Source organism: Furipterus horrens, unplaced genomic scaffold (assembly GCF_987537825.1).
Source record: "Furipterus horrens unplaced genomic scaffold, mFurHor1.1.pri manual_scaffold_1, whole genome shotgun sequence".
Taxonomy (NCBI): Eukaryota; Metazoa; Chordata; class Mammalia; order Chiroptera; family Furipteridae; genus Furipterus; species Furipterus horrens.
In genome coordinates, this window is record NW_028327171.1 from 147465615 (window position 1) to 147475624 (window position 10010).

Below are 10010 nucleotides of genomic sequence, written 5' to 3' on the forward strand. Positions count from 1 at the left end.
CTTCCTTTGTTGTTAACCCTTTACTTATTAAGGAGATGTCCCAACTCCCACAGAAACTGTATCCCGTTGACACAAAAAAGGTTAAAAGAGCAAACTGAGAATCACCCCTTAGGGATGGCATAAGACTGATAAACAACAGTAGATCTGTTCTTCCTATGAGCACTAGAATACAGTCTGAAAATTTGGGTTTTCGTCCAGGCTAAAAACTAAGGCATCATCTGACCTTGAGCAAACACTGTCTGAATTATGTTCCTTAGTTTCATCCTTACAAGAGAATGGTAATATCTGCCTCCCTTAATAAAATAGTTTAGAAAATTGTGTGCCCTATACTTTTGAACATTCTTCTTCAGAAACACACTACAGACAGCCCCCTTTTCAAGATACGTGTGGAATATTGTAAGGTAGAATCCTATTTGTTTTTTCATGATTGCCTGCCTCTCTTTAGACTTCAGCAGAAGTGTTTGAAGGAGCAGGTGCACTAGGAGGAGAAAGCACAGGTCTCTTACAGTCATGAAGTAAGAAAGAGGGGGTGGAGGGATTGAGCAAAACGGAAAAAGGACTCATGGAAACGGACAACAGCGTGGTGATTGCTGGGGAAGGTGGTATAAGGGGACCAAATGGTGATGTAAAACAGTACAATAAAGATTAAATAAAAAAAAAAAGAAATGCCATAAAAAGAAAACATGCCTAATGCCTTCATAGACATTATGTCAGAAAATATGGTTATGAGTCATAGACATTCTCTTTGAGAATTTAATAAGGTGGTAGATATGAAATAGCTTCAAATGCATGAAGTCTAAAATAAAAATAAGGGCAGGATATAAACTTGTAACCTGCCTGTACTGAAGGATGCCATTTTCACAGTTGTCTTTTCATTGGAATGGTCACTCAGCTGCCTTTTGTAACATTGAAAGAGTAGTAGGCTTTTTCTTTTTGAAAAGAGTTGAAGGTAAAAGTTACATAAAAATGAATGGATTGAACTTTTTATTTGGGAAGAATATTTTCCCTTGGAAGAAAATCTTATCCTTTTTTTCTGTTAAAATTATGGCTGTTTGTCCTGTCAAGGGCATTGAAATAAGCTGTGTAGGCTGTTTGGTAAGGGTACTTCAGTCTGGCTTACAGAATCTGGTCTTGTTTTTCCTCATTAATGCTGACTGCTAATATGATTGACTGCTGATTCATGGACCTGGTCCTCTTTAGCCAATAGGAAATGGCACAGCTTGGTGGACTTTGAATAATAACTCATCGCCTAATTGATTATCCTTTTTTTTGTTCACTGCAAATTTGACAAAGAATTTATTGCATTCTTTAGAGACTAAGACCAGGTAATTTTTGTTCTCTGTGCTGTAGGGCACACTAACCCTTTCCAAATGCACCTTACAAACTTCATTTTCTTTGATTTCTAATGACATTAGTTTATACTTCAGTACTTCCCAGGAAAAGAAAACAAAAGATTAACACTTAAAAGCATAATATAACATTAGAAGACTCATTGACGTCTTAATCCACTAAACATCCAAATAGAGTTTATATTAATTTGTTTGTGCAATATGATAAATATTTAAGAAACTGGCTTCAGAAAAAAATGTAAAGAATGAATTCTTCATAAATTGTTCTCTTTGAAAAGCATACACTTTTTTTTAGAGTTTTAGGAGTAATCAAAGAAAAAATGATTATTACTGAGCACAAATCATGTAATCTTTTAGAATCTACAGGACCTTCACTGACAATATGATGAGCTCTACAAGGCTGAGTGAATTATGGTTATGTGCATGGTTGAGTAGCATTAAATATTTTAATCTAAGACTTAAAAGATGGAATCAGAGATGTCCTATTAAGTTTCTGGAAAACTCCTTTGTGGAAATTCTCATTTCTTATGTTGAAATGCTCAAAAAAAAAGGGAATGTAAAAATTTAGTTGAGGCTGGTGTTTGTTTAACAACAAGGCAGTAATTATTAAATCAAACTTATAAACAAAAATACCCCATAGCCACTATTTTATTACTTCCGAATTCAGAATGAGGAAGGAGAAAATAATTGGCTAGTATAACTTGAAAGGAGTTGTTAGCTTAGGCAAAGACAAAGACAGACAGTATATTTGAAAGCATTTAACCTCAATTTGCAGATATTGCTCTTTAGACCAGCAGTCCTCAATTTCTGTTTGAGCAAGCGGTTACTACTTTGATAAATAAAACCAACCAACCAAACAACCAAGAAAAATGTCCACAGATATTCTCTGGGAGAGACTAAGCGAACAATTAGAGGTCAAGTTGCAATAATTTTGATGACAAACCCCTAAAGAGATGACTAGGTCTCTTATTCTGTCTATAATATTTATTTTAAAGTTGAATGCCTTCGATGGAGTTAATTTAGAACTTAAATTGTGTGTGATCCATGAACAAGGTTTGTAGTGGATCCCCAGTAATTCCAGACCAGAATCTGAGAATCACTGCTGCAGACCAGTTGTTAGGGAGAAAAGATGTTTCCTTTGGACACAACTGATTTGACTTCAGCAGAGTGGACTCAGTACTTTAGATCATACTCTTCCGTTAAAAACTGTAGAAAATATGACAATATCTTTCTTGTTGCAGAAATGGGAGGACATTTATTTCATTTAATCTTACTTATTTAAAATATTTTATGTTTCTATTCTAAAAGATCCTTCCAGTAAAATTTTCCTTGAACCTAAGCTGTAAATTAAAACTCAAAATATAATTATTTCCTTTGAAGGGCACCTATGTAGGGAAAGAGGTATCCTCCTACATACACCCCAAATGCTCAAGGTCTTGCAACCACTACTTTTTGAAAATTGGTATAAGAGAGGAAAAACATAGTCTTTTTATCCCAGTCAATGGGAATTTTGCCCTCCATAAACATCTTGTCATCCTAAAGGTTCTCTACGCCTCCCTCCTGCGCTCCAACCTCCAAGACACCCTCTCTAAAAGGCACTCCTTTATGCAGTGTGTGCTGTTACTCATTGAGCACTGCTGAGTATAACTAAGAATTGACCATCACAGCCTTAAAACCAGCCACATAAGGAAAGGTCAAGTGACTTACCACAATATGATCTTGGCCCTTATCCAAGAATTTTCTGCAGGTCACATCATTTGCACTAAATCAATACAGACCAGCCACAGGTTAAATGCATGTGTAAGCATTATGTTGAAATGCCTGGTAACTAGCAAGATATGTAAGTTATGTGAAGGAAAAAACAAAAACAAAAAATCTGTCCTGTGCTTTAAAAGCAAAGAGAAGATCCTAATACATCAATAATATAATTCATCTTAATTTTAATGCAGAGCAAAAAGCTACTGTCAGCACATTTTATGTAGCCATTGATCTTAATAAATATTTATTGAATATTTATGCCGGTGCACTTGTTCTGGCTTATAGCCTCTATGCTGCCTCTGGAAATGCCCCATGGTGCTTCCACATTGCTACAGCAATGTGATGGCACCACTTAGGTGACTGCTCTCAGAGTACCCACGTCATCAAGTCCCAGATATAGAAGTTTAGGTTAATGTTAGATGAGGTCAATAAAGGCTCTTAACACATTGGCACCAGGGCACTTACAGTGGTTCATATATAATGAAAACAGACTTTTGAAACCAATTTTTGTTTACATAAGATGTCTTGGTGTGGGGAGAGAAGAAAAAATTAAGAAAAATATGAATGTATTTATTTTTATTAAAAAAGCATGAATTAGAAAGGCTAATATTAATATCCTTAAGAAAGGTTTATTTATTATAATGTACAATAGGAGGCATTCAACTTTGATTCAATTTCCAAAAACGTTGACTATCTGTTGCCCAATTAATACATCTTGGAAAGTTTCCCAAAATGATGCTTTCCATATATATGAGTTCATAGTTTTATTTTCCCCTAGAGGTCTCACTTGGTACTTTTAACAGTCTTGTTGAGTGCTGCCTGGCTTATAGTTCTCAGTCAGAGGCCTTGTAAAGTTAGGTCACAAAAATTTGAGAGAAGAGAATCAGAAGACATCGTTATTCTCTGGAATTCATCTATTGAGGCAGTCCATGGACTTAAAGATGTCCTGAGACCTTTCATATGACTGATGCTGACAGAATATATCACCAGACTCTTAAGCACACTCAGGTGAATGAATAGTCTCTGGGAATGGCAATTCTAACCAGGATAACCTTCCTGTAATAGTCCAAAATGTCTGGGAAAATCCTCCAGAGGGCAAATGATTTGGGTAATTCCAGACCCCTAATATCCACTCTCCCCACAACACAAACCTGCCAAGGACTTCACTAGTAGGAGGAAAATCAATTTGCATTAAAATATAAACAAAACATTAGACTGAAAGATCAATCTCCAAAGAAAAGGAGGGATACAAGAAAGACCTCTAGGTTTTCTAAAATTACACAGGAGTAAAAACAATGAGTTTGAACAACATTTGAGACAGTAAAATTTTTCTTACATTTTAAAAACATAAATAATCCTTTAAAAAAAACTCATAAATTACTATGTTTAAACTAATTGCAAATTAATGGTTATGTTCACCTTACGAAACACAAGTGCGTGTAATTCAGTGATGCATTTTATTTCCCTCTCTCATCTGAAAGCCTTGAATGGAGAAGTTTCTGTAAAAAACTGAAATGGTTACCATGAAATGAAACTTTCTCTGTCATGAGCCAGCCCTAGAGGCCTATGGGCTCAGGCAAAGACAGTTAAGTTACTCTTTTCTTTCTGATCTAAATCTGGTTCAAATATATATCAAAGGAAGCCTTAAATGGATGGAGAAAGACTCAACAGGCAACATTTAGACTGAAGAATGTATGCTCGGTTGGTTCGCTCACTTTTACTTTGAAAATGGTGAGTATATATTAAAATAAATTAATTTTCAAGATAATCTGTTAGGTTAAAAAAATAAGAAAGCAAAATGTGGAGTAGTGTGTGTAGTAATAGCATGCATAAATTTTTTTTGTAAAAAATAGGTAAAAAAGAATATTAAATAATAAAGATACCCCAAAACAAACTGACAAAAAAGAAAAAAGAAAATGGTGGGTAATTAAAGGTGTAAGAAGCATCAGATATAATGACTTCACATGGCATTGGTAATATGGATACTTTGATTACCACTAACTAACTCTTATTACCTTGGGCAACCTACCTGGGTGTCAAGCTCTCCACCTGTAAAATTAGAGAACTGACCTAGATGACCTCTGGGATCTTGTACAGCTCTAACATGTCATGGGCTATGACTCAGATTGTTTTTAGTTCAATAGGAAGAACTACTTCTTCCACTGCTGCCTTTCATCAGCCTGCAGTACCCAGGATGCCAGGTGTAGGAGGACACTTATCCCACGCGTCCAGGCCCTGGATGGCCCACAGGCACTTCCATATTTGGGCTCATGAAGCTAACTATATGATATGTTGAAGTCATTAGCCAATAAGGCATTTAACTTCTGTCTTGTCTAAATAGTATCATCTATAAAGCATTGAGAAAAATCCACTCAAATCCAGTTCAGAAAAGCAGAATGCCATATGGTCAAATTAACTTTTTTATATGCACACAAACAAATATAACTGCATAGATTGTTATATTATACTTGCCCACGGCATGACATGTATCATACAGGTTTTTGAGTTTGGGGACATTTTTTCTTTATTTTATTGAACTATAATTACATACAATAAAAAGTATAAATCTTGAATGTACAGAGGACTGAAGCTTGACAAATGTATATGCTCATGTTATCAATATCCCAAGCAAGATCTAAAACACGGTCTTTGAAAGCTTCCTTATGTCTGTTCCTAGTCAATCTTTCTTCTGATTTTACTCTGATTTTATCCCCATGATTAGTATAGCATACTACTGAACTTTGTGTATTGCTCAATATGATGTTGTTTAGATTCATTTATATCATTGCATGTATTTGTAGTTTGGTCTTTTTTAATGCTGAGTAGTATTTCACTTTGTGAACATAACACAATTTATCTATGCTTCTGTTAATTGACATTTGGGTTCATTTCAATTTTTTTGCTATAATGAATAAAGTTACGATGAACATTCCTGTACAAGATTTTTTTGTAGACTGATGTTTTCACTGGGGGAAGGGTAAATACCTAGGAGAGGGTTACTGGGTTAAAGGTTAAGTCCATATTTAACTTAATGAGAAATTGCCAAACAGCTTTCCAATACAGTTATACTATTTTACTATCCCATCAGCAAAGTGTGAGTGATTACATTGCTTTACATTTTTCCCCAACATTTGCTATATTCATTTTTAGCCATTCTAATGGTTGTATGAAGATATCTCTTTGTGATTTTAGTTTGATTTCCCTTATGTATTTCTCATGTTTTCACATGTCTATTGGCAATTTATGTATCCTCGTTTATGAAGTGTCTGCCCAAAATTTATGCTCATTTTTACTGGATATTTATCTTTTTTATTACTCATTAATAGGAGTTTTTTAAAAATTTTTCTATACAAGTTATTTGTCAGGTATATATATTGTGAATATTTTATCCCAGACTGTGGTTTATCCTTTCATTTCTTTAATGGTGTCTTTTGAATTTTGGTCTTGCTTATCAATTTTTTCCTTTAATAGTCAGTACTTTGTTGCATTCTGTTTATAAATATTTGCCTACCCTGATTTCATATTCTCCAATCGTTTTCTTCATAGATTTAGTTTTTAGCTATTGCATTAGGTCTGTAATCTGTGTAGTGTAAAAGAGTGTATGGATATCTAGTTTATTTATCATCTTTTGTTGTAAAAATAATATCTCCCTACTAAATTTCATGAACAGTTTAAAAAAAAAAATGACCACAGATTTATGGTCCTTTTCTGCACTCTCTAGTGTTTTGTTAATCTGTTATCTATCCTTACACCAATACCACACTTCTTGATTTTTATAGCTTTTATACTAAGTCTTGAAATCATGTAGCAAAAACTTTAATTCTGTTTTTTTTTTTTTTTAAGATTGTTTTAGTTACTCTAAGTCCTTTATATTTCCATATCAGTTTTAGTTTCCGCTTGTCACACACACACAAAGAAAGACTGCTGCTGGGTATGTGATTGGACCTGCATAGACTCTATCTTAAATTTGGAAAGATTTGGGACCTTAAAATTATTGAGTCTTCTAAGCTATAAATGTGGCTTATCTCTATATTTATTTAGGTATTTATTTCTTCAGCAATATTTTGAAGTTTTTAAAGTATAAGTTGTGCAAATATGATGTTAAATGTGTTCCTAAGTATGTCATGTTTTTGTGTTATTATTCTAAAATGTTTTCAATTATTTATTGCTAGTATATAGAAACAGAACTTGTATATTGATATTAAATCTTGAGAGCTTGATGAAATCATATAATCATTTAATACATTTAGCAGTTTTATATATTTATTTTTTGCTAAATTTCTTAAGAGTTTTCATGCATAATCATGTTGTTTTAAATAAAGATGGTTTTAATTCTTCTTTCCCAATTCCTATACTTATTGCACTGGTTGGAAACAATACAGTGTTTACTAGGATTGGTAAAAGTAGACATCCTTAACTTGATACTTGCCTTGGTGGAAAGTGTTTAATATGTTCCCATTTAGTATGATGTATGACACAGGTTTTTCATACATTTCCTTTATCATATTGAGGACATTTTCTTCTATTTTTAATTTGCTGTCATGTGTTGAACTTTGTGAAATGTATTTTCTATACCCATTGAAATGATTGTGTAATTTTCTCATTTATTCTGTAAATACAATAATTTAAATTGACATATATTTAAATATTAAGGCAATATTGCATTCTTAGAATAAGTGCAAGTTGTTCATGATGTATTATCTTTTTAATATCTTGTTGAATTTGTTAGGGTTTTGTGTGGGTGTGTGTTCATAAGGGATGTTGGTTTGTAATTTTCTGTTCTTGTAGTGTCCTTTCCAAAACTTGATTTTAAGGTTATTCTGGCCTCATAAAATCAGTTGGAATGTATCCCTCCCTCCTTATTTTTCAAAGAAATTTTGTGTGAGATGTTTTTACTTTTAAATGTTTGATAGAATTGACCCTGAAAGTTGTCTGAGCCAGGAAAATTTTTTTGGCAATATTTTGAATTACAAATTCAATTTCTTTAATGTGGATACTCTTATTCACATTTATACTTCTTTTTGTATTCATTTTAGAAATAAAATTTCTCAGGAAATTTCTCATTTTATCTTTTTCAAAATTGTTGACAGATTTATTTGTAGTATTTCTTTATTTTCCTTCTAATGTCCATAGGACCTATTGTGATATTGCTTCATCATTCTTGATTTTGATATTTTGTTTTCCATTTTTGTTTTTGATTAGTTTTGATAGAGCGTTATCAATTGTATTAATTTTTGGAAGAACCAACATTTGATTCTTTCAAATGCGCTAATTTTCTTATTATCTGGGATTCATTTTGTGAGTCTGTATTTAAAGTGTGTTTTATATTGGCAGCATATAAGTTGGATCTGTATTGCTATCCATGGTGGTAACCTCTGATTTTAATTTGAGATTTTAACCCATTTACACTTAATATATTAATTAATATAGTTCAGTTGGCTATAATATTTTGTTGCCTTTTTTCTGTTATCTAAATAGATTCCTAGGTGTAATTATCTCAGTTTCAGTAGCTTTTCTATCTCTCAAGGAAAGTAGATCAATAGAACATATAGATGCACTAAATGTAACCCAAATAAACAGGGAAATGGAAAATAACAATAAGTTAATTGGGAACATAGGCTCTAGGTGGATCACACAACTCATGGTCATTAAGCAGAGAGAACTTTTCAGAGTATCAGTTTCAAGACTTGGAGGTACTACTTGGGCCAGCCCCAGCCCTGGTAGTGCTAAATAGTTCCCTTGGTGACTTATAAGAATAATAATTAAGGGAGTAAATGATGTGTTGCAAGTGGACAGGTTGGTAAGTCCATGGTTTCCCAGATTACAATAATAAAATAATATGTTGGAGAAATAATCATGAGCAAACAAAATAATGTTAATTTGGTGTATCCTCAGCTGAAACACTTAAAAACGAAGCCAAAAATATAATACGGATGAACAAGATTAACAGAAAAAAAACCTTGAGGTTACCATGAAAAATAAAATTATTTTTTACTACTGAAATTCAATTTAAATATATTATTATAAAACTAGGATTCAGAGGTAAGAATAAACGTATGTCACAATGATGACCTAACTTTTATACTTAACAACAGCATGCTGTGTCCAGTTCCAGGTCCCCTAGTGAATGTGGGAAAACTAGATAGATTTCAGGAAAGCATCAGACCTTTGCTTTTAGAGATAGACAAATAGTTAATTTTCTTCAAACTCCACATTTTACTGTTGACAAAACTCAGAAAGTTTGAAGTGTTTTATCCAAAGGCAATTATTTTGTGGCAGAATTGTGGGTAGAGCTTTAACTCTTAACCCCTTGTCTACTGCTCCTTCTAGTTTTCAGAGTGAACTAGGGATTTTGAAATGGGAGGAGATGAGGAAAATGTGGGGAGGTGAGATTATTTATTACTGGAAGAAAATGCTTAGATTAGATACAATACCTATCATAAAGTCTATGGAAATTTCTTATTTAAAATATGGTAACAAGACACTCTTCATTTCTTCTTACAAGGGATTCCATTTTACTGAGGGAAAATGCACAATAAAATGCAACAGGAAGATTTTAGGAACCACATAAAAGAACTATTTCCAGTAGCAGGAGTCATTACTTACATAATATCTGTTCACCAGAAGTTTGATTTTAAAAAATTAGAATATAGTCTCACCTATTCAAAATGGTAATCACCCTAACTGATGTGGCTTAGTTGATTGGGTGTCCTGCCACAAAGTGAAAGGTCATGGTTAGATTCCCGGTCAGGGCACATTCCCGGGTTGTGGGTTAAGTCCCTGGTTGCAGCAAATGTGAAAGGCAAAAGATCAATGTTTCGCTCCCTTTCTCCTTCCCTCTCCCCATCTCTAAAAGTAAATCAATTTGAAAAGTGGTAATATCTGCAGATGGGAGGAGAAAAT